Source organism: Stegostoma tigrinum, chromosome 7 (assembly GCF_030684315.1).
Source record: "Stegostoma tigrinum isolate sSteTig4 chromosome 7, sSteTig4.hap1, whole genome shotgun sequence".
Classification (NCBI taxonomy): domain Eukaryota; kingdom Metazoa; phylum Chordata; class Chondrichthyes; order Orectolobiformes; family Stegostomatidae; genus Stegostoma; species Stegostoma tigrinum.
Genome location: NC_081360.1, coordinates 63,161,626 through 63,186,955, shown reverse-complemented (window position 1 = coordinate 63,186,955; position 25,330 = coordinate 63,161,626). Strand labels below are relative to the sequence as shown.

Genomic DNA, 25,330 nt, shown 5'->3' with positions numbered 1-25,330 from the left:
TAGGTACAGAGAGACAGTTTGTGATTCTGCAAGACAGCAGCACAGCACGGCATAGATTTACAGTGATGTGTAAATGAAGCAAGTGTCATGTGAGAAATATCTTTTTCACTTAGAAAGTAGTCAGGGTTCTGGGATGGGATGGAGGTAGGTTCAAATCAGGAATTCAAGACAGCATTCAGTGATTATTTAGAGAGAAATGGTGTGGAATGATATGGGGGATAAGGCAGACCACTGGCACTAGGTAACAGAAACATGCAGGCATGACGGGGCAAATGACATTCTTCTGCACCACAAAAATTCTCTGATATAAATTGGTTATTGACACTAATTCAGTTAAAAAAAAAAGAGCTCTCTGCCACCCTCTGAAGAAAATCATCGGATTTAGGGAGAGGCTGAAATAGGCTGAGGCGCAGCATCGCAGGCTGAGGTGTGGCCTTAATGAGGGTTATAAAATCATGAAGGACACGTGTAAGGTAAGCAGTTGAGACCTTTTCCCAAGGCTGGGAGAGTTCAGAACTAGAGGGCGTAGTTTAAGGTGAGAGGGGAAAGATATAAAAGAAGCCTAAGGGGCAATTGTTTCATGCAGAGTACGGTGCGTGTATAGAATGAGTTTCCAGAGGAACTGGTGGAGGTTAGTACAGTTACAATTAATTTAAAAGGCATCTGAATGGGTGCATAAATAGGAAGGGTTTAGAAGGATAGGGGCCAAATGCTGGCAAATGGGGTTAGATTTATCTAGGATATCTGATCGGCATGCCCAAGTCGGACCAAAGGGTATGTTTCCATGCTGTATATCTCTATGACAAAAAATTTATTGTTGTTTTGGTTCCATTCTACCTCTTGTCAGATTATTTGTCCAGCACCTTTCCTCTGGCGATGGTTACTGTTTTACGATTTTCCCTTTCATTAAGATCTTTACTTTCAAGGAGTTTTACTTTGCTTTTAAAGGAGTTTCCAAGTCTTCACAATGAAGACAGACACACAATATATATTCAACGCTTCCTCCATTTCCTGACTTTCTATTATCAATTCTCCAGGCTCATTACATAGAAAGCCACCATGGGTTGACGTTACTGTTTTTCCATTTAAAAATATTCAGCGAAGGTCTTACTATCTGGGTTTCTCTCAAATTGTACTTTATCCCTGAATTTATTTTAGTTTTTTGTAAATCTTAAAAGCAACTCAATCAATTACTAATCTTTGCAGAACATCCACTACTGCTGAAGGCATCTAAGAAACCAACTAACCAACTGGTGTATCAGGTTGAAATCTTACATCTCAAGGACGTGCAGAAGATTCTAAACAGGGCATTCTGCCCTTTGAAGTGTGTGTGCATGTCTACGTGTGCGTATGCAAGTGACAGCAGAAAGGCTTTCTGCTTGACAATGCATCTTTATTACTTTTCTCAGGGTCAGGAGATCATGAACTTGCTCCTCCTTTTCCTGAGCTAAAGTTTGTGGTTAGTACCTTACTTCTCATGTTAAATATAATGAAAACATTTGTTATGACCAGTTTACGAAGTTAAAAAGAGAGGAGCCAGTTCACACTTTCTGACTTAGTCATAACAGTTGTTTGTTTGAGGTTGCAGACATGCTCAGCAAGCCAATGTGTTTGATTACAGACATTTCATCACCCATTTGAATAATGTCCTGATGCAGCTCTGTGTATGGGTGTTGGTGTGGTTGTTGGTGTAATTAAGTATCTAGTCCGTACGTGTGGTCTTTCTGTGTACATTAATCTGGAGTTCCCAGTTGATCTTATGTTCTACCATTATGTCTAGGAAGGATAGTTGAATATACAGTCATTGAAGGTGTATTCAAACAAATCAACGGAATACCAATGGGATCCCCAATACTAGGACTGACTGCAGAAGCGGTAACGCAAAGGTTAGAATGGACAGTTCTCCCCGCTATACAACCTAATCTCCAGGTCTACTGTGTAGATGACACCTTTATGCTTATCAAATGCACAAGACTAGAAGAAACCCACTGACACATAAGCAACAAAAGAAGAAGAGACCAGTAACTGAATACCCTTCCTGGGCATAAAGGTAAAACATAGGAACAAAGGGGAACTCCAGGCTAGTGTACAGAAAGTCCACACATACGGACCAGATACTGGACCAGATACTTAATTACACCAGCACCCATAAACGGAGCTGCATCAGGACATTATTCAAACGAGCCACAACATATAGCAGTAATCTGAAATTGCACAAAGCAAAACAAGAGCACTTGTATGGAGATTTTAAAAGGAATGGATACCCAAAAAGCACAATTCACTGTTACATCCATGGCAGATCACAACAAGAAGACACAACACAGCTGGACACACTAGTCACCCCAGTGTAATCAGGGACATATCAGAGATGATCACAAGACTACACAGGCCCCTGGGTATTAGGGTAGCCTGCAGACCAACAACCACCCTGCAACAGCTAATGACGAACATAAAGGGTCCCACACCCACAACCAATATGACTAATGTAATACACAATGTACCATACAAGGACTGTGAAAAACATTACACAGGCCGATTTGGAAGAAAGCTGGCCATACGGATACACGAACATCAACTAGCCACCAACAGACATGATCAATTCGTACTGGTCTTAATTCACACAGACAAAGAAGGACACAGATTTGATTGGGACAAAACATCCAGAATAGCACGAGCCAAACAGAGACATGCCAGGGAATTCCTCGAGGCCTGGCATCCCAACCGGAACTCCATCAGCAAACACATTGACCTGAACCTGATACACAAACCACTGAAAAACAGAACCAGAAGCAATGCTAACCACCCAGCAAACTGAGGCATACAAATAACAAACAGGACAGAACACCAACGCTTCACCAGAGGCGCACTGATGATGTTATCTAACAGGGTGACGAAACGTTTTCAGCCAAACACACCAGCTCTGTTCGGTGAGCAAGTCTACAATCTCATCCACAACCCGAACTACAAATCATCTTAAAAACTGAGACTTTTTTTTTGTTTGTTCCCAGTATGGTTTGTTTCAGATAGTTGATCACAGGTGATGATGTAATTAAGCAATTTGTACAGGGAAACAAAACAGTGATCATGACACACCCAACAAAACCACTTCATTACTTGCCTTTACAGTTTATTTTCTTAATCAGTGTCTGTGGATTAAGAAGTAGAACAAGTACATCTGATAGCACCAAAGACAAATAAGAGCAGAGGGCTTGGTTTAAATTTGTTAAAATTCAGATAGTGAGACAATGAATGGTAGTACTGTAGGAAAGTGATTTTAATTTTAAAAGTACGACAAACACATTATATATCGCGCCCCTCCAACTCAACAACTACATTCTGTTCCCCTACACCACTGCATGTGAGTCTCCAATTAATGCCCACAATGGGAAAACAACTGAAGATTCAACTGGCATACAATTAACAAAATTATCATTGTAAATATCACTAAATAAATTTTTTTTTGAATTCTGCTTCTCATTGTCAGCTGATCTCTGACCATGTCTTTTGGAAAGATAATTAGTGTTGAGAATGGAGAAAATGTTGCCAGACCTGCTTCAGCAGAGACAATGTGCAGCATTTTTTGGAGGTCAGTAAAAATTAGGTCCTGATTATGAGCAATATATATCCATTACTGAAAGAAAGTTCTTCATCATTCAGCTGTATTGTATGTTTGTTGTTTGCAATCAGCTGATGAAACGGTTCCCCTTTTTCCAAACCCATTCCATACAATTCCCAAGCCCCTTCTGATGAATGTTTTATTTTCTTTAAATGGAAAAATTGTTCCACACGTGAATGACAATGAAAAACTGGGGGCTAATATAATCTAAAATTAAGTTAAGGAAATATTAGAATAATCCAATGCTGGGTGAGAAATTCAATAAATTAGTTGAGGCAGTATGCTAGAAAGGATCCCATCTGGTCTGTTCATTTACTGTATGCCCCACTGAGTGAGAAACAATCAGAAATTTAGAGTTGACAGCACTTTCAGTACTAGTCATCACTTCATCACGAGATTCAGTTTTGCAAAGTGCAATTAGATAAATATGTCAAATGTCCCACTGACTGAAAAGCAAAGACAGTAGTAAAGTCAAGCTTTAAATGCATTATGCGGAACAATTTTTGGAGTTTTCCTGGAGGAGATTATTTCAGTGGAAACGATGACATGCAAGGAGATGGAACTCCCAGAAAAGCGAAAAAGTCCTGAGAACCCAGGAATAAATAACATTTATAGTTTAACAAGTAGATGGTTAGCCTGCCAAAAAAGAAGTACAGATGTCTGATTCCCCCAAAGACTTGTTCTGGACTTTGTAAGAACATGTGTCTCTCAAACGTGTGAATCTTGTGAATGAATTTTAAGGAAAATGAGGATGTTACGGCTAATAATGTCAAGCCTATAGTAATGACCTTATAATACTTTTCAAGTAGCAAGCAAGCCGCTTAACTGAGATAAATGCTGGGAAGCCTGTTCATCCAGCTTCAGACTAGGTTGTTGGTAATAGTTCTGTGGGATGTGACAATTAATTGGCTTCTAAATTAGATCTGGATATGCAGAGAATGGCTTTTAAAAGTGGCTTGGAAGAGATTTTTGTGGTGCAAGGATGAGCCCCAAAATTACAAAACAGCAGATATGGCAAAATGGCACAAAACATATCTTGTAATTTCCCCATCTTGAGATTCTAACAAAATTGTAATATTTAAAACCCTCAAAATTAAGTTATGAATATATTGTAACTTGGCAGCTCAGGAAGTAAATGCATGTCATAGATAAAAATACTCTAAATGGAAACAGCAAGAGCTTGCAGCTCAGGGAGCCTGTAATCAGTCAGCATTGCAACCATTATTACAGCTGACAAAAACAGAAGTTGCTGAAGAAGAGTTACACAGGTGAAGAGGAAGGGTCACCAGACCCAAAATGTTAACTCTGTTTTTTCTTCACAGATGCTGCCAGACCTGCTGAGCTTTTCCAGTAACTTCCGTTTTTGTTCCTGATTTAGAGCGTCCACAGTTCTGTCGGTTTTTATTACCACAGCTGATTTCTATTCACTTTCTTCAACTTCGCTTTCCCACAAAATCTCCCATCCTTCATTCCAATCAGTGCCTACCGTTTCATCAATCTCACTAAGAAAATGCTCAATGGTCCCAACTCAAATGTGCAAATGAATGAGTTTTGACTGATACCTGTGTTAAAAGACAAATGAAAATCAAGATACATGAAAATCAGTGCTCTATTGACACACATACATATCAACCTGAATACAGCAAGTAAATAGGAGGAGCAAAAATAGCAGTGTTCTCTAACGATTATTTAACTTGCCCAAGAAGAGAAAAGTTCTGCATTTTGGTACTTTTCCTGACACAAATCACCACATCAATCAGCACCTCTCCTTTTTGCTGAAAAGTTAAATTGAATAACATGATGACTAGAGTACAGGAAGAATATCAGAATCAATAGACCACAAGCCACTTACACTGTGAGCAAGGAACGGAGAATTTGGAAGAAATAAGACTGCAGAAATTGAAGGAATGCAAGATATAACAGATCTGTTATAGCAGCAAATACTACAATTTCCAGTTCTCACTTGAACTCAGATATGTGCTGAAGAGACAGAACACTGATATTTGGCTGAAACACTAAATTTTGGTGAGGAAAACTAAGTACTAATCATGGTTGGTGCAGGACATGCAACGTGTCCTTCCAGAGTTATTTAGGAATGCTGACATAACCAGGCCTGTTTTCCAACAGAAACTGACACAGTACCGAAATCATATTATGAAATTCACTCACATTCCTTACACACTATATTAGAAAATGATCAAAACAACCAACCGGTACAATACCTTGATATCCAATACAATTTCCTATAGTTGCCCAGTTATAGCAAGGATATTATTAAGGTGGAGATGGTTCAGAATCGATTTACTAGGAAGTTGCTGGGTATGGAAGGTTTGAGTTATAAAGAAAGGCTGGACAGCCTGGGACTTTTGCCATTGGAGCGTAGGAGGTTGACAGGTAACCTGATAAAGTTAACGTTATCGTCTGTTCCCTAGGATGGGGGATTTAAAGACAAGGGGCATATTTTTAAGATGAAAGGAGAGGGCTTTTAAAAAGACATGAGAAGCTTTTTTTTAACAGAGAGGGTGGTTTGTGTGTGCAATGGACTTCCTGGGGAAGTTGCGGATGTGGGTATAATTACAATGTTTAAAAGACATTGGATAGGTACATGAATTGGAAAAGTGTGGAAGGGTTATGGACCAGCAGCAGGCAGGTGGGACAAGTTTTGTCTGGGATTATGTTCAGCGTGGAATGGTTGGACCAAGAGTTCTGTTTCTGTGCTGTATGACTCTATTAAGTGATGTTACACAGCACTAATTGTCTGCATTGCAATTTAACTTTTAGAATGTGGAAACATCAGTGGCAATATTGGTTTCAATTGCGTAGGCAATGTGGTTAGGTGGCGATGTAATGGTAATGTCACAGGACTAGTAATCAGAACACCATAGCAGACAGTGAAATTTGAATTCAATAGATTTCTAAAATTAAAAAAAAATTGCCAAAATCAACTACTGTGAATTGTTGTAAAGACCCTCTCATTTACTGAGGAAATAAAATCTACTATCCTTACCTGGTCTGGTCTACAGGTCACCGCAGGCACACAGCAATGTGGCTTACTCTTAAATGCCCTTGGACAATTAGAGATGGACAGAAAATGCTGGCCTAGCCAGCAATTATTCATGAATGAATAATTGTTTGAAAAAATGGTGCTACAATACTGCAGAAGAAGTTTTAGAATTTAAATTCACAATAGAGTCACAATTAATTTCAACTCATTAGGGCACAGTCATAGGAAAATATGAGGGAGGGAATTCCAAGAAGCCATAAGTGTTCGGTATGTTAGCTAAAATCAGTGGACTACAAGAGGAAACACTTCCAGTCAATCACTAGGACCAAATTTTTAATTTCAGAATATTAAATCACAGAAACCTTGCACAAACATCAGAGACATTCACACAGGCTTAATAGTAAATCAAATTAGCAAAATACAATAGACATGTATATCACCAGGACAGCATTCAGCTGGAAGGCAGTAGTGACTTTCACTACTACTAGTGATACACTGCAGATGATTCGTGTTCCTCACAGAGAGTGGTGTGTACTGGACTGCACAAACATGCAATTATAGGTCCCTTGAGGCAGTCAGGAATTCCAGAGTGGAACCAATTCCTGTTAACATCAGCTGCTCACAGCATTTTATCAGCCCAGGCAAGCTGAGCCCTCTCACTCTCCTACTTTGCTTCTACATGACAGGTATGTCATCACTGGATAGACCTTCTCCATTATTGATGAAGTCAGGAGAAAGCATTTAGACTTGGAAGTACAGCTATGAGTCTCAATGCATTCAATTTCCAAACAAAATTTGTGCACTGGACACTGTAAACACTACCCCGGCTTGCAGATCCTCCTAAGTATATAACAGGCACTACTCAGTCACACATTTCCAACTTAACATGAAGTTTCTCAAATACTTCGCTGTTGTAGAGTCAAATAGCTGACTCTGTTGCATTATAGAAATATGAAGGAGTTTTATATTACTCACTAGCAGGAAGTATGATGGAGATCAGATGCTAACTAAAGGGGAAAGGAAAGCAGTCAATGGAGATTCTGACTATCAAAATGAACTAAGTATGACCATGAAGAAATGACTGAGTGCACCAAACAAAGAAAAGCTAAGACCCCAGATTCTATTCCAGCTGTAGAGCCATGAATCAGTGCTCCTGAATTAGTTGCACCACCACGTCAGCTACAATACTGCCATCTACCTGACAATACACAAAAGTGGCCATGTGTATCCTATCAGCAAAAAGCAACACATGTCCAGTAAGGTAAATTTAGCAACCTATTATCCTGCTGTCAATCATCAATTAAGTAATGAAAAGGAGCATCAGTTTACTGTGCTAACAAGTGGCAACTGCTTTCTGATAACCTCAAGACTGACACCCTGTTGGATTTTGCTAGAATCACCCAGCTTCAGAATTCATGCAGCTGTGGTCTAAATAAGACAAAACAGCTCAATTTCATAGGTGAGATGGCATTGATTTAACACTGGCAAAATTTGGCTAATGGTCCCATGAAAGAGCCCCTAAAAGAGTATAGGCAATGAGAATCGAAGGAAAAATGCTTAACAGGCGGGAGTCATATCGGTTCAAAGAAATATGATTACGATCATCGTTTCAGAGACAGTAGGAACTGCAGGTGCTGGAGAATCTGAGAAAACAAGGTGTAGAGCTGGATGAACACAGCAGGCCAAACAGCATCAGAGGAGCAGGAAAGCTGACGTTTTGGGTCTAGACCCTTCTTCAGAAAAAATGAAGATGGGTCTAGGCCCAAAACATCACCCTTCCTGCTCCTCTGATTCTGCTTGACTGCTGTGTTCATCCAGCTCTACACCTTGTTATCTCTGATTATGATCATTGTAGGTCAATAAACTCAACCCCAGAACATTAAATCATGAGATCCCCTGGTCAGTATCTAAGATCCCAAATGCTTTCAGCAGTGCCATAAATGAATTTCCTCCTTCATTAGGCCAGAAACAGGGCTAAAGGCTGATGATTGAATTGTGTTCATTGCCATATGCAATTATTCTGTTAATTAAACTGTCCATGCCCAAATGCAGAAAGGTCTAAATAAAACTTTAGCAAAGGCTGATAAGTAACATTCTTATTAGACAAGGGTATGACAATAATCATTTCTAATGAGAAAGTGCAGAATCATCTCTCATTAACATCCACTGACAATTACCTGCATACTAGCTTTCTCCAATTCATGCACAAGGACATCTACATCCATCTGCACTGGAGTGATTTGAAGTTTCTCTCCATTTCAAAAATAAGTTGCCTTTTTATTATTCCAATCAACATGGATAACCTCACATTTATCCCCACTGAACTCCATTTACCAAACTTTTGGCCCATTCACTAAATGTATCCATAAACATTTGTGAATTTCTTATTTCTTTATCGCAATCAACTTTCCCATTCATTTTAGTAAAAGCTGCAAATTTGGCTACAGTATGCATCCACTCATTAACATAAATTGCAATTAATTGAAGCCTGGGGGCCAAACCCTGTGGCACCCCATTAGTTACAGTTTGTCTGAAAAAGACCTTTTTAATCCACTCTATGCTTTCAATTGCTTGGCCAAACTTTGACCCAAGTTCATATATTATCCATAACCCATGTGATCTTACCTGGCATATTAGCCTTTTACGTGGCACCTTGTCAAAAGCTTGCTAAAACTTCAGATATTCTACAGCTACAGGATCCCTGTTTTCCACCTTGTTTGTTACATATTTGAAGAACTCTAACAAGTCAGTCAAATATGACTTATCCTTCAAAAAAATGCTGACTTTGATGGATTGCGTTTTGACTTTGCAAATGTTATTTTCACATTCTACTCCACACCAGAAAATTCATCACAAAACTGTTACAGTGCAGGCCATTCATCTCATCACGTCTACATCAACTCTCCAAATTAGCATTTCACTTTATGCCATTTCCTCTCCACCTTCTCCGTGAAGATGCATATTATTCCTTTTCAAATAACAGTTTCACTCCCTTTTAACTGTCTCAACTGAACATGCTTTCACCACACTTTCGCGCAGTATTTTCCATCATCTAATCACTTACTGCATGATAAAACTTTACCTCACATCACTTTTGCCTTTCCATCCAGATCACCAATGATTTTTAATACTCTAACTGGACCTCCTTCAGCCTTCTCATCAGTAAAAACATTCCCAACTTCCGCAATCAACTTCAAAACTGGGGGGCCTCAACCCTTCTCAAACTATTCTCAAAAATCACTTCTGCAGACTTCACATCCCTCCAAAAGAATCCAGAACTGGATAGAACACACCAGCTAAGTCTGAACTAGTGTCTTAAACAAGTTCAACATAATTTTCTTGCACTTAAAGGCTATGTCCCAATTAGTAAAACCTAGGAGACTATATACTTCATTAACTATTAACATTTCCTCCCAACTCCAATGGTATTGGCACATATATACCCAGACTGCTCTGGCTCTACAGCCCCTTTAGAATGGAGTCCTTTATTTAGATTGTCTCCCAATACTTTTCCTACAGAAACTAATCATCTTACATTTCTCTGCATTGAACTTGATCTGCCAGTTGTCTGCCCATTCTACCAAGCTGCTGTTGACCACATGAAATTCTACACAATCCTCCTGACATGTCATAAAGCTGCCAAGATTTGGGTCATCCATAAATTTTGTAACTGCAACCTGTACACCAAGGTCTAAGCCATTATTACGTGTCAGGAAAAACAAGGGACGAACATCGACCTCTGTGGAACACCACTTTAAAATTTCTTTCGGCCTAAAGAAGTTCCACTAACCGTTACCCACTGGACTCTGTTTCTGTCAGACAATTCCAAATCCATCTTTCTACTGTCACTCTTTCTTCTGTATGAGCTACATCTTTTCTCATGTGCCTACTATGCTATACTATATCAAATATCTTTTGCAAGTCCAAATACATCAATGACTGGTTTTCTTGTTTTGTATTTTTTAAACTTTGATTCCACATTCATAACTATTATCATCCAATTTGGCAACCTAATTATTGTATTCAATTTTTGCTTCCTTGTTTGAAATATAAAATATTACCTTTAATTGATAGAGTAAAATAATAAAGGAATGCACTGGCAACCATGTTACAATAATTAGAACAGAGTATAATATTAAGATGAATTTTTAAGTTGCATTTTGTGTGTTAACAAAAGTGAAAGAGTCTAGTTTCACTTTCAGATTCTTTTCTTGGTGAATAAAGTGAGGAGATTTGTTTTGTTGCCTTACCAATGCTGTTTTACACTCTTGAAGCAAGAGGCTGGGGTTTTATTTCTTAGCATAATCTTGTTCATGTGTTTTTTCTTCTGAATGAGTATTTTATTGTTTGTGCTAAAAGTACATGGGCAGCCTCTTGTGAATACGCTCAACAACTGACCTCCATGGTTGAGGAAAGAAAAATTTATGATTTTAAAAGCTAGACTTCATTTGGTGATAAAATCTTTCGAGTACCAACATCAGCTATGATCATAGGAATATAGTGGTAATAATATCTGAATTAACATGTAATTTAAAAATGCAATGAACAGTATGGACTGAGTGAGCATTTTCCACAACTTCTAAAGTACTTGACATTGGCTTGACTTCCGCATTCTGTGTAAGTCCTTTTTGTATTCTCATTGCATATATTTAGCAGTTTTCAAAATATATATATATCTGTGGGAAATAAACAAGTCACAACCACTTTTGTTTGGACAGAGAAATAAAATGGGGGAAGAGTCTGTTTTTAATGAAAAATCCGAAGAAGATTTTGAAAGTTTTAAAGTTACTGATAATTAGAGCACTGAGGAAGAATTCTAGACAATTCAGTAAAGCTTGTGTGTTGAGAACAACTGTGCCCAGAAATAGTCTTTTGTTTGGCTTTTCCATCCAGACGAGTTGTTGGGGGTTCAAGGTTAACATCACTGTTACGACTATTTGACTGGCTCTCCAGCAGGTGACTACAGTCTTGTATATGGACAATAAGGAGAAACATCAAGCCTATGAAAATTCAGCATCCATTTTAGACTCTCCTTCCCATTTGGAAAAGTAAAAGAAAATACTTAGTTGATAGGTACTCTCCTTGATGTTTCTTTCTAAGTTGTGCTCCTTCCAAATTTCATGTTGAAAGGGAAAATCAGAATAAAAACACTTTTAGAGGCACTGAACGGATAAATTGACTAGTGAAGAAAATACTGAGAATCTGTGCATCCACAATCCTTCATCATCAGCAAAGAATCAAAACAAATCAAAAGGACTCAAAAGAAAATGACTCACTAAAGTCTGTGACATGGACAAGTAGCAGAACTGTGTTTTTCTGACATTTTCCTTCCTCACCTACAATGTTTTGGTCTTGTCTCTTTGTGTGACTGTATTTTTATGAGCATTTTAAGAAAGCACTAGAACTTAAATTCTAAAATCATCAATTTTTTACAGTTAGTTAAAAACAGTTTGATTCTATGTGCATAATATTTTAAACTGAATTAGCCAGTCAGGCTAATTTGGAAATTCAGTGTTCTAATCAGGTTTTCACATTTGTGATGACTTTGAGAATAGTGGATTTCCAGTGCACTGACTGGCCCCAGTCAGTCATGATACTGAGCTTAAAATAAGCTTGGTTAGTATTGGTAGAATTTGATCTTTAACTTAAATTTCCATCATATCAGATTTTGTTGTATTTTAGTTTATATGTATAAGTAACATATAAGTCGCAAAAGTCAAATGAATCAGAAAATATATTAAGGTCTATTGTGAAGAATTTCCTTTAATCAAAGAAAGCCAATAATTGCAGCATGTAATTTTAAAGAAGAAATATAATGAATCTCAAATGACAAGTCATAAGACTTGTCATAAGGAAGAGGAATTCTGAAGTAGACATATGTCATCTTCAGAAAGCTCGTGATGCAGTGGTAGTTTGGCTACCACTGGATCAAAAGGTTTATTTTCAAGTCCCACCTGCTCCAGAGATGTGAAATAACAGGTGTTTATAAAATATGTAAGTATATTATGTTTAAGTTAAATGTGTTGCCAGTATAACTAAGTGGGGATAATGAAAATCAGGTCATCTTGTAGAATGAATCCAGTGCTCATGAAATTTGAAAATATTTTAATTGTGCTTAATACTTTGTGTAGTTGATTAATTTTCTTTACACTAAAATTATGCCTGTTGTTTGAGAATTATGTAATCTTTCTTCCAGATTGTATTAATTACGCTGCTACGAATGGTTGGTGTTATTCTGTCGAACATATTTAATGAGACTATCTTTCAACCCTCTTCTCTTCAGGATACTTTCTTCCCGCTCAGAATAGCTTATTCTTATCTGTGAGACTTTACACATTATTGGTCAGACTTCCTCCATCAGTCTGGTCGTCCTTGAACATTATGGCAGGTTCAGCATAGCAGGTCAGCTTCATTAACATCATGCCTCTCTCACTACATAACCAACCTCTTTCTGAACAATGTACTCATACTGGAACTAGGTCAAGTATTTTTCTTTTTTAAAAAATGAAAAATATGTTTATAAATCAAGAAAAGAAAATCTTTTGTACAATAGAGTAAGTAGTGTGCTAATTTCGCTGAAGACCACCTAACGTAACAGCGCACTGATAACTGCTCCTTGGACTTGTTTGCTCTGAAGATTAAAATCACTGATTTATTATCTGGCATTTACTAGTAAGCTGGACTGTGAATTTCTGCTTCGCGAAAATTCAGAAAACCAGGTGCAAATTGCACTTATATTTGCTACCTTTCTGGTTTCAGTTAAAATTTCATTATTCAATTCACAAATTTATCGCTTACCGCCGACCACTGAAATTTGTGCAATACAGCATAATCGCTCTGTTGTTCTGAAAATAAAACTAAAAATAAAACTGATTTGAGTGGTAACCCAGTTATTTTTATTACTACAAGTGATGATCAACAAAACATTTTTACTAAGTGAGGTTCTCTGTCAGTAACTAGCCTGATTTTAGATAATTAAAAATAACTTTCAAGAAAACTATTTAATCTTTAATGTACTTTCCAATTAGTCTTTGCCAGATTAGACAGTTTTAAGTAAATAGCGCTTTGCAAAATGCGCCGATTAATGCCTGCAGGCTTCAACAAAATCAATTTTTAAGAATCTTTTCCAAAAGCTGCTGTTGGAAACTGACAATTCTCATAATTTAGATATGGGGGTGTGGTCATGTCTGTGGGCGGGGTCAACTTCAGGCGAATTGATTTTTAAACCAACACAGATAGTGGAAAACTGATGTACTTCTGATCTAACTCACATTTAAAATTTCTCCATTTTTTGGGCAAAACACCGGACTGCATTGATGAAACCAGCACACCATATTTGCAGGAAAGGAACGCACTCATTTGTGTTTTGTTTGCTTAAACATTTCCAGTTGTGAAAATAACCACGACCTAATCAAAAGGAATAAAAGATATAAAATTATCTGTTGAATTATTCAATATTGTCCCTTTATAAATGTCGGATGGCAGTCAAATGTCTCTGTTGTCATTCTTTACCCAGCTTTATTGGTAACCCTAACCACTGAACATTCAGAATAATGGCCTGTTCAAAAGCCTGGACACCCACATTCCAAAACGAAAAGACTCAAATTTAACACTGGTTTGTACGAAACCTGCCCATGCGTGTTATATGAGCTAGTTTTGCTAGAATTTTCTTGCAGCATCTCTCATTCTGGATGACGATAGCATATAAAATGTGATGGTTTCAACATTAAACAATATACATGCTCGCTTAGCACAAACAAGACGGAGAGAACAGACACCGTCTATCATCCCCAGTGTGAAACGGAACATTACCCAAGCTGCTAATTTCCTAAAATGAGAAAGGAATGGTCCCACTGGATCCCAACTTTAAACATTTGCATTTCTGTATACCTTTCGGGCAACAATTACCTTGTTCAACCAAAACACATCCATTACTAGTTTCACAGGGAGGCGTATAAAATTGACAGAATTGCTCTAGAAGGATACAATAGTATTCGACATACCTCCTATAAATCGACAAAGGCTCACCACAGAAAAATAGAAAATAACTCCGATATGGATGTTTCCTCGTCCTACATTTGTCCTGATCCCTGACGACCGCAACTGAGATAACATCTTAATATTGCCTCAAATCAATGGGCCGAATGGCCCAATTCTGCTCCTTTATCTAATGGCCTAACAGTCTTAAAATCGTGCATAATCGAAGGCAATGTTAGCATTTTACTGAAAATGCACAACACCACAGTCAGACAACCATAACAGAGATGGCGATTAGCAGCAACAAAATTCAATCATCCACCTACAAACTGAGGGGAAACATCTACCATATTTGAGGGAACTGAATGTGACAGTGGCGCTGAAAAGAAAACAGGGCGCTATTTCACTACCTTGACAACCTGACATCAAAGGCGTACCGACCCTGACCATTTTTTTCTTTATATTGTTTTTGACAACATAGGCATCTCAATGATGGGGTAAAAACGTACAAACAGTGGCAGCTCATTAAGCTAACCGAGCGGCCATCGAACATAATCGCTGCATCACTGCTCAGAGCCACAGGAATGACTGGAAGTTGCCAGCCTGGCTCACCCGACTGGTGCATAACATGTTTACCCTGCCCCGGTACAAAGCGCCTGCCCCGCCAAGCTACTGAGACACGGGGTGGTCACCGGGATTCACAGAGCACAATATTGATCAATCTGCGGCACCGTTCCGCGACTGGACAACGTCACTATCCTTCGTGAATACTCCGTCCATTTGCATTCTATCAAAAAAAGAGTTTTCCCCCTTTTTTTTTCCTCTGGCTTTCCTTACAGTTTGTGAAGCAACGTATGTCGAACAGGGCGTCGGTCAGTGCTGGCTGTTCAGAAAAGGGGGCCAGCAGACTGCAGCTGTCGCCATGTTTGATGGCTTCCCCATTTCAATCGCACCGTCTCGCTGCAAGGTCTCCGCCCAGTTTCAAACCAGCATCGGCTCAGCACCTTCCCCTTCGCAGCACCCGCCTAAAATCACCCACCATTACCCCAAAAACCCTCATCATCACCAGCCCCATTTAGACACACACTCCCCAAAACACTAACACAACCACCCTCTCCAGTACTCCCGCAACCAAGCCTTCGTCCCTAACAACTTAAAAGCTGATTTACGTCCGCCTGACATTACATAGGAACAGTTCAGGTACATAATTTTGGTAATGAAGTTATTCAAATACATTCGTGTGCATGACGCCATTTGGTGAAAATCTGAGCTTTTTTTAACTTTTGATGTAATTTTGAACATATCATGACCAAGTACAGTACCATATTAATTCATATCCTATCCTCTTTAATGCAGCATGCCTGCTAAACTACATACATTTAATCTGTTAAATCTAACTCAAGTTCTACTCAGCATTTTGTACAAGTTAATATTCGAAATTGTTTCTTATATTGTCTGTCGTGGCGTTAAAAGTAGTTATTGTTTATTTAGCTTATTTAGCTAGGTAGATTGTTGTTTTCCACAGCTCTGCAGAAAAGTTGTTCAAGTTTACAAACAGAAGAATAAGAATAAAATGTATTTGTTTCAATAAACTGTGTAAAATGTATGCCTTTCAGCAAATGGTTGATACTAACTGCTTAACTCAATAAAAGTATACAACTTTTTTGTCTCAGTATTTTCACTTTCTTAATTAGTAAGACACAATATAACTGGTTATTGCCATTACGATTTCGTCTGACTGTTTTAAACCAATTATTGTCGGTCTTCCCAATGTAAAATAAACGGAAAGAAGGCAGAAGTTATGTGCTTGCTTTAAGTTTTGTGTAAAACAAAAATAAGATCAATTGTTCCATTAGTTACCTAACTCCTTTAAAAACGCAAACCACTTTATATTGCTTCATTGCAGAACAAGCCCAGAAAGATGCAATAAAAGTGTAACAGAAATCTCGTATGAATTTATTTTTTTAAAACGGATATAAAAAACTGGTGCGGATGAGGATAATTGTCAGGTCGTTTTCCTTCAGCGATTATTTAATGACTGTAGGTCTGTATTTCTACTCCTGTATCTGCAAAATAGCTACAAGTTGAAATTTCCACCAGTGCTGTTACTTGGATTGTCCACAAGGGAAGCAGCGGTATTCTGAATTCATATCCAAATCATTCTCGAATAGTCTCGTTCATAACAACACCCAGTTTCATTTGGCACTGAATACTGTACTTATCTGTTTTATTGTCGAATAATAGGCATTTCCGCTTTAACTGCCTTTTTATTAAATATACTGGTAACAACGGGTTATATTATTCCCTTCCCGATTCGCAGAATTCTAATACTGATCGTCAGAAGCAAACGCACCCAGACCTAATCTGCATATAAAAGAAAATTAATTTTCCTTAATAAATGCCTGGTCTTCCTCGGTCAATTGTCAGCTTCAATGGACTCACCATACTTCCCAATGTGTTTCTTCACGGTATTTACTGTCGCCAGTGAGCTTCGGGTCTGCAATCTGTTAAAATTGTTGATATGTGCCTATTTAATTTGTAAATCTGCCGTCTTTCGCAAAGATGTGCTGTCAAATTCATGTAGTCGGCGATTGCATTTCATGCCGGTCTCTTCTTTAACATCCCGATCGCTTCCGGTCATTCATTCCCGGGTAACAATGACGCGGGATCCTCTGAGCTTTACACGCATCTCGTCCAACAGTCGTGAAGAAAATCTGCGTGTGATCTCCATGTCAACTCGACTGAAACCTGCTTCATAAAATCCCTTATTGGCCCAAAAGACTGGAGGAGGATTGTTGAGTTACGTCCCAGTGACATACGTCCGAAACATTTGGAACAGGTTTGACTGTGTTCTGCTGTGGATTATTATGGTGGCGGCGGTGCTGGTCCTGATGCTGACGCTTCTTGATGATGGTGAAGTAAAATCAGGATATATTCCAAAAGAATTACACGAATGCGCCGATCGCACTCTGACCCGACATAATTAATCTTTGAACAAACGTTGCCAGTTCAGGTCCCGATATTTGTTTCAGGAAGAATAACCCCTCCCACTTTTTGTTGTCCTAAATCTAAAAAGAAAACAGGTGTCTCCTCCTTGAGGCATTACTTCTAAAGATAGGTAAGCCCAAGGGAAGCTCTGGAAAAATAAAAGCTACCTGACTGTGAGCCAGACAATGAATAACAGAAAATAAATAGAATCAAAACACTTAACGGCAATCCCCATCATTTGATGCTGACAATAATTTTTCAAAGGGCACAATTTTTCCACCGTTGAGTGGTGAGAAAGGGAAGTGGCAGGGCAAATTTTCTCAGGAGAGAAATTCAAAGCTTGCCACTTTACCAGTTAAGTCCTGAATGAGAACATCCATGGACAGCTTTCTTGACCAGTCCCAAATTAAAGCCCTTACGTGATCAATGAGTGGCGACTTCAGAGCCTCAACTCGCCACCTTCCCATCACCAGCCTCCTGGGTGGATGGGAAAGTTTCCTGATTGGGAAATCAGGATGACCTGCTGTTCAGTTATGAGTGAAGTCTCCAATTATCCCTCAGTCTTGGCGCAATGAGAGGCATGGATGGGAGACAAGAGGAAGGGCTCTGAAAGCCACCTTCTGTCCCATCCTTGCTTCCAAGCCCCATTGTCCCATCATACTCAACCCACGTGAAGAGTGTAAGTTCTGAGGAAGGGTCACCAGACCCGAAACATTAACTCTTGTTTTTTTTTTCCTTCACAGATGCTGCTAGACCTTTTGAGCTTCTCCAGCAACTTTGTTTTTGTTACTGATTTACAGCATCCGTAGTTCTTTCAAGTTTGTTTTGAGAGTATGAGATGTACTTAAACGAAAACAAAGAACTGCAATTGCTGAAAATATGAAAGAAAATCAGAAATTGCTGGAGAAATTCAGCAGGTCTGGCAACATCTGTGGAGAGACAAACTGAGTTAACATTCCGAGTCCAGTGACCCTCCTTCAGTTTGGTTTCCCGAAGACTAATTATGTCTTCTTTGAGTAATACCTCATCTGTTACCAACTTGCACGGAAATCAGCTTATCAGTTTCGAGATGTTTTATTTACAGGCAAACAGACTAAATGATGCAAAAACATTACCTCCGTCCACCTGCAGTGACAGAGGTAATAAACCCTGGCCTGTGCTCCTGAGATGCTGCTGGGCCTGCTGTGTTCATCCAGCCTCACATTTTATTATCCTGCGTTTAAAAGAGTTTTCTTAAAGGTAGATTTTCGGAAATAACTGGGACCCAATTTCCCAGAAATTCACAGATTCCCCAGCTATGAAGATGTAGGTGCCAGAAGGACCCTAGTGAATCAATGTAATCAATTTAAAGTAAATAGCACTGTTGCTTAGTCCTCACCAACCATTGCCATTAACATCACCACTGCCATTTGCCACCATAAAAGCCCAGTAGCATACACACTAAAACATTGAAATTATCACATGTATATAAAAAACAATATTGACATTGACACCAATGATTTTGTTTTCATATTCCTTCATTCATGGGCTGAGGGCATCACTGGCCAGACCAGCATTAATTGCCCATCCCAGAGGATAGTTAAGAGTCAACCACATTGCTGTGGGTCTGCAGTCAGATGTAGTTCAGACCAGGTGAGGATGCAGTTTCCTTTCCTAAAAGACATTAGCAAACCAGATGGGTTTTCAAACAACTTGACAATGGTCATCATTAAACTCCTAATTCCAAAATATTATTGAATTCAAATCCCATCATCTGCCATGGTGATTCAAACCCAGGATCCCGGAACATTACCTGGGTCTCTATCTTAACAGTCCAGCGATAATACCACGAGGCTGTCCCCTTCCCTTATGCAACTTCTGTTTGTCATTTATATAAATGATTTGGATGAGAGTATAGAAGGCAGAGTTAGTATGCTTGGTGGCAGAGTAAACAGTGAAGAAGGTTTTCTAAGATTACAAAGGAATCTTGATCAAAAGGTCAATGGGCTGAAAATGGCAGATGGAGTTCAATCTGGATAAATGTGAGGTATTGCATTTTGGTACAACAAACAGGGGTAAGACTTATGCAATTAGTGGTAGGGCTTTGGGTAATGTTGTAGAACAGATGGACATAAGGTACGTAATTCTTTGGAGTTTGCATCACATATAGACTGGCTGGTTAAAAAGGCATTTACCATGCTTCTCTTCATTGCTCTGTCCTTTAAGTATATCGGTTGGGAAGTCATGTTGAAGTTGTACAGAACATTGGTCAGACCTCTTCTGGAGTACTGTGTCCAGTTCTTGTCGTTAAGTTATAAGAAGGATATTAAAAACCAAAAGAACTGCGGATGCTGTAAATCAGGAACAAGAACAAAGTTGCTGGAGAAACTCAGCAGATCTGGCAGCGTCTGTGTAGGAGAAAACAGAGTTAACTTTTCAGGTCTGGTGACCCTTCCTCAGAATTGATGGTGGCTGGGAAAACGTCAGTTTAAATGCAGAAATAGGGAGGTAGGTGGGTAGGGAGTAAATGATAGGATAGAGCCCAAAGGGAGAGAAAGACAGTTGGACAAACAAAGGTGTTGCTAACAATCAGGCTCAGAGGATGAATAGTTGTTAATGGGGACTGTTAGTGACTAATCTGTGTCCTTCCCAGATGCTGCCAGGCCTGCTGAGCTTCTCCAGCAACTTTATATAAGAAGGATATAGACAGTAGACAATAGGTGCTGGAGTAGGCCATTCGGCCCTTCGAGCCAGCACCACCATTCATTATGATCATGGCTGATCATCCACAATCAGTATCCTGTTCCTGCCTTATCCCCACAACCCTTGATCCCACTATCTTTAAGAGCTCTATTTATCTCTTTCTTGAAAGTATCCAGAGAGTTGGCCTGCACTGCCTTCTGGGGCAGAGCATTCCATATATCCACCACCCTCTGGGTGAAGAAGTTTTTCATCAACTCTATTCTAAATGGCCTATCCCTTATTTTTAAACTGTGTCCTTTGGTTCTGGATTAAACTGTGTCCTCTGGTTCTGGATATTATTAGGCTGGAGATTGTTCAGAAGAAATTTACCAGAATGTTGCTGGGTATATGGAAGGTTTGAGTTATAAAAAAAGGCTGGATAGGCTGGGACCTTTTTTCACTGGAGTGTAGGAAGTTGAGACGTGCCCATATAGAAGTGTATAAAATCATGAGGGGTATAGATCGGAACAAAAACAGAAGTTGCTGGAACAGTTCAGTAGATCTGACAGCATCTATGAAGATAAAATCTGGGCTAATGCTTCGGGTGAGGTAACGCTTCATCAGAACTAATGGGAGCTGGGCATATGTCAGTTTATATGCAGAAAAGAAGGAGGGGCATGGGATAGGGAGTAGATGACAGTATAGCGCCTAAAGAGAGAAGAACAGTAGGACAGTAAAAGGAGTTGATAACGATCTGGCTCAGAGGTTGATGGTTGTTATTGGGGACTGTTCATGACTCACAACAGGGGCTGTGTAATGGCAGACCATGTAATAACAAGGTCTGGTGTGTGGGGTAGGGGGCTGGGACATGAGAGAGTTTAGGACCTAAAATTATTGAATTCGATATTGAGCCTGGAGTACTGCAACAAGGAATGTTTCACATATGCCACAAGGAAGCTTGCTTCTACTTCCTCCCAAAAATCCACAAACTGGACTGTCCAGGCAGACTCATTGTTTCAGGGTGCTCCTGCCCCACAGAACATATCTCTTCCCACCTTGACTAAGTCTTCTCTCCCCGGTCCAATCCCTGCCCATGTACATCTGTGATTACTCTGACGCCTTAATCCAGTTTCAAAACTTTCAGTTTGCAGGTTCCAGTGCCTCCTCTTTACCATGAAAGAGCAATTCCTTTACACGTCCATTCCCCACCAGGAGGGCGTTAGGTATTAGATCTGCTTCCTCCTGGAGCAAACACCTGAATCATCCCCATCCACTACTACCCTCCTCCGCTTGGCCGAACTTGTCCTCAACCTCAACAACTTTTCTTTTAACTCCTCTCATTTTCTTCAGATAAGATGGGTGACCATGGGTACCCAGATGGGCCTTAGCTATGCCTGTCTCTTCATTGAGAACGTGGACCATTCCTGGTTCCACTCTCATTCTGGCCCCCACCCACAACTCTTTCTCCAATATGTCGATGATATCATCAGTGCTGCTTCCCACTCTTGTCCAGAATTGGAAAAGTTCATCGATTTCGCTTCCGATTTCCAACCTTCACTCACTTTCACCTGGTCTGTCTCTGACTCCTCTGTTCCATTCCTTGACATCTCTGTTACCATTTCATGGGATAGACTGGCCATTAATATCCACTCTAAACCCACTGACTCCCACAGCCACCTGGAATATATATCCTCGCACCCTGCTTCCTGTAAAGATTCCATCGCATTCACTCAGTTCCTCTGTCTCCATTGTATATGTTCAGATGAGGCCAACTTCAACAACGGAGCTTCCAAGATGTCCACCTTCTTTCTCAACCAAGGATTTCCTAGCACTGTTGTTGACAGGGCCCTCAACCAGGTCTGACCCATCTCCCGGACTTCTGTCCTCACCTCCTGTCTTTCCTCCCACAACAGAGATAGCGTTCCCCTTGTCCTTATCAACCATCCCACCAGCATCCACATCCAGAAGATCATCAGACGCCATTTCCATCGCCTCCAACAAGGTGCCAAAACAAGATACATAGTCCCCTCATCTCCTTTGTCTGCCTTCCATAGGAGCTGTTCCCTCCAGGACACCTTGGTCCACACTGCCTTTACCCCAAGCATCCTTCCCACCCACGGCCCTACAGCACCTTCCTCTGTGACCGGCAAAGGTGCAACATCTGCCCATTTATCTCCTCCCTTCTGAGTATCCATGGGCCCAAACTTACCTTCCAGGTGAAGCAATAATTCACGAGCACTTCCCAGAATCTAGTTTACTGCATTCGTTGCTGACAATGTGATCTCCGCTATGCTGGGGAAACGAAGCATAAACTGGGTTAAAACTTCACACAACATCTATGTTCTGCTCACGTAAAAAACCCTGTGGACTTGCTGCCTGCCACTTCAACACACCATCCTGTTACCTGACCAACATCTCTGTCTTTGGCTTGCTGCAGTGTTCTAGCAAAGCTTCCACACAAGCTGGAAGAACAACACCTCATTTGCCGCTTGGGGACCCTGCAGCCCTCCGGACTCAATATCGAGTTCAATAATTTTAGGGCCTAAAATCTCCCTAGTCCTAGCCCCCTACCTCACACACCAGGCTTTATTATTACATAGCCTACCATTTCACACCACTTGTTGTTAGCCACTTAACCAGTTTCTATTGGAACCATTCAGCAACATCACCCTCCCTTCCCCTGCACCCCTCTCCCCGCGCCCAGCCAGATCGTCACCAACTCCTTTGTCCAACTGTTCTTCTCTCTTTTTAGGCTCTATCCTATCAGTTACTCCCTACCCCGCCCCTCCCTATTTTTCTGCATATAAACAGACACTTGCCCAGCTCCCAGTTCTGAGGAAGGGTCACCGGACCAAAAATGTCAACTCTGTTTTTCCCTTCACAGACGCTGCCAGACCTGCTGAGATTTTCCAGCAACTTCTGTTTTTGTTCTTGATTTACGGCATAGATAGGATATAGATAGGGTTAATGGTAGGTATCTTTTCCCAAATGGGAAATTCAGGACTAGAGGACACATTTTTAAGGTAAGAAGAGACAAATTTTAAAAAGACATGAAGGGTAATTTTTTTTACACAGAGGGTGATTTGTGTGTGGAATAAACGTCCTGAGCAAGTGGTGGATGTGGACACAATTACCATGCTTAAAAGACATTTTGATAAGTACATGAATAGGAAAGGGTTGGAGGCATACGGGCCAGTAGCAGGCAAGTGGGACTAGTTTAGTTTGGGAATGTGTTTGGCATGGACTGCTTGGACCAAAGGATCTCTTTCCATGCTGTTTGACTCTATAATTAAGTCTTTCAGTTGCAATTTGTAGTATGTTACGTGCTGCCACCCTTGTGGTTTTGGCAGAGCTGCTTGTCCCCTTGCTCTGGCAGCTGAATTGCATGTGCTGGACATCATCTGGGCTCTGGAGCTCGTGGGGAGACCCTATTAAAGGCTGCAGTACTTGCAATTATACAGACCATGATGATCAGCAAGGCTAGAGGCAGCATGTTGGGTTCTGTTTGCGTAGGGCACGGATCAGGGGGTGGAGAAAGTGAGTGTCTTGAGAAGACTTCCACTTCCATAACCCTTTTCTCCTTTTTTACCTCCCATTGTCAACCAACATTACCCTGGCATCCAAAACCTTTCATTAAATTAGCGATCCAGAGGTCCAAGCTGATATTCTGGGACATGAGTTCAAATCACTCCATCACAGCTGGCAGGGTTTGAATTCAATTAATAAATCTGGAATTAAAATCTTGGTGGACTGTTAATTGCTGTAAAAAAAATTTGGTTTGCTTTGCCCTCAAAGGAAATCTGTACTCAGTCTGACCTACACGTGACTCCAGACTCACAGCAATGTGATTGACTCCTATGTACCCTCTGAAATAGCCTAGCAAGCTACTCAGTTGTGTCAAACCTCAACAAAAAAATTCAATTAGGTATGAAACCAGATTGATCATCTGGCATTGACCGAGACACTGATAATTACCACAAACCCCACCCTGTTGAGCGAGTATTAATAATACTCCCTCCACCAGTTTCTGAGATAGAGTTCTAAAGTCAGGCCTTTATATAATATGTGTGTGTGTGTGTGTGTGTGTGTGTGTGTATTGTCGTGCCAATGGATCATAACTCCAAATTATTTATGGAGATATTGAATGTCAAAGTACGTATATTTAAAAATAAACATACAATTCAAGAGATGGCCAAGGATTTAAATTTTGTTGCAGTCGGGCGACTGTCGGTGCGAGTTTGCACATTCTTCCTGTGTATGCGTGGGTTTCCTCCGGGTGCTCCAGTTTCCTCCCACAGTCCAAAGATGTGCAGGCTAGGTGGATTGGCCATGCTAAATTGCCCGTAGTGTTCAGGGGTATGTGGGTTAGAGGGCAATGGGTCTGGGTGGGATGCTTCCAGGGGCGGTGTGGACTTGTTGGGCGAAGGGCCTGTTTCCACATTGTAGGGCTTCTAATCTAATCTAAAATCTTTGTGCAAATTACACTGAGTCCTGAGAGGTAACCATGGAATTTTGCATCTGAACAGCATCAAGGGATCTTCAAACAAAACAGGAGAAAGGGAGAGCAGCTACTCAAAAATCTGAACTGTGATTTCCCAAGGGTTTTGTGGGTCATGAACATGATATCAGTTGGATGAAAGACAGATCTGGACAAAGACACAATTGCGTTTTACCCTTCCAGGAATACACAGGAAAGGAGGTTACAAACCAACTGCAGCATGGTCTCTGTTGTGCTAGAATGTGATTCTAGCTTGCTGACTCTACTAAATTATGCTGAAAAAGAGCACATCTGGGAATCTCCACTGGCCACCCTTATGTGCACAGGTAAAAAGAAATAAAGTCTATTTTAAATTGCTGAAAACAAATCACAAGGCAAGTCACTATTGAAGGGAAAAATAAATAATCTGCTTTCAGCTGACTGCAGAACCAAAAATCTCCAAACAAGCTCTCAACTGCCAAATCAACACTGCTGGAATCATCTACCTTAATGGCAACAATGTTTCACAATCTATTCTGCACGGACATGCCAGAGACAGTTTCTAATTTACTTTTTGGACTTATCTCTCATTTCTAAATTCTGTGAG

The 25,330-nt window shown here is 40.1% G+C and overlaps 1 protein-coding gene across 6 annotated transcripts in view; it reads right to left on the bottom strand.

The window, feature by feature from the left end:
* Positions 1-17,627, bottom strand: part of scn1laa (sodium channel, voltage-gated, type I-like, alpha) — a 176,456-nt gene extending 158,829 nt beyond the window's left edge. For 3 of the 6 annotated variants that reach the window (XM_059647325.1, XM_059647329.1, XM_059647324.1), the window contains exon 1: positions 17,040-17,627. The gene's annotated coding sequence lies outside the window, so the exon portion shown is untranslated. Of the gene's footprint in view, positions 1-13,891; positions 13,993-15,434; positions 15,635-17,039 lie in introns of those variants that run through there. The other 3 variants (XM_059647328.1, XM_059647326.1, XM_059647327.1) reach the window with 3 other exon arrangements.
* Positions 17,628-25,330: the final 7,703 nt, after the last annotated feature.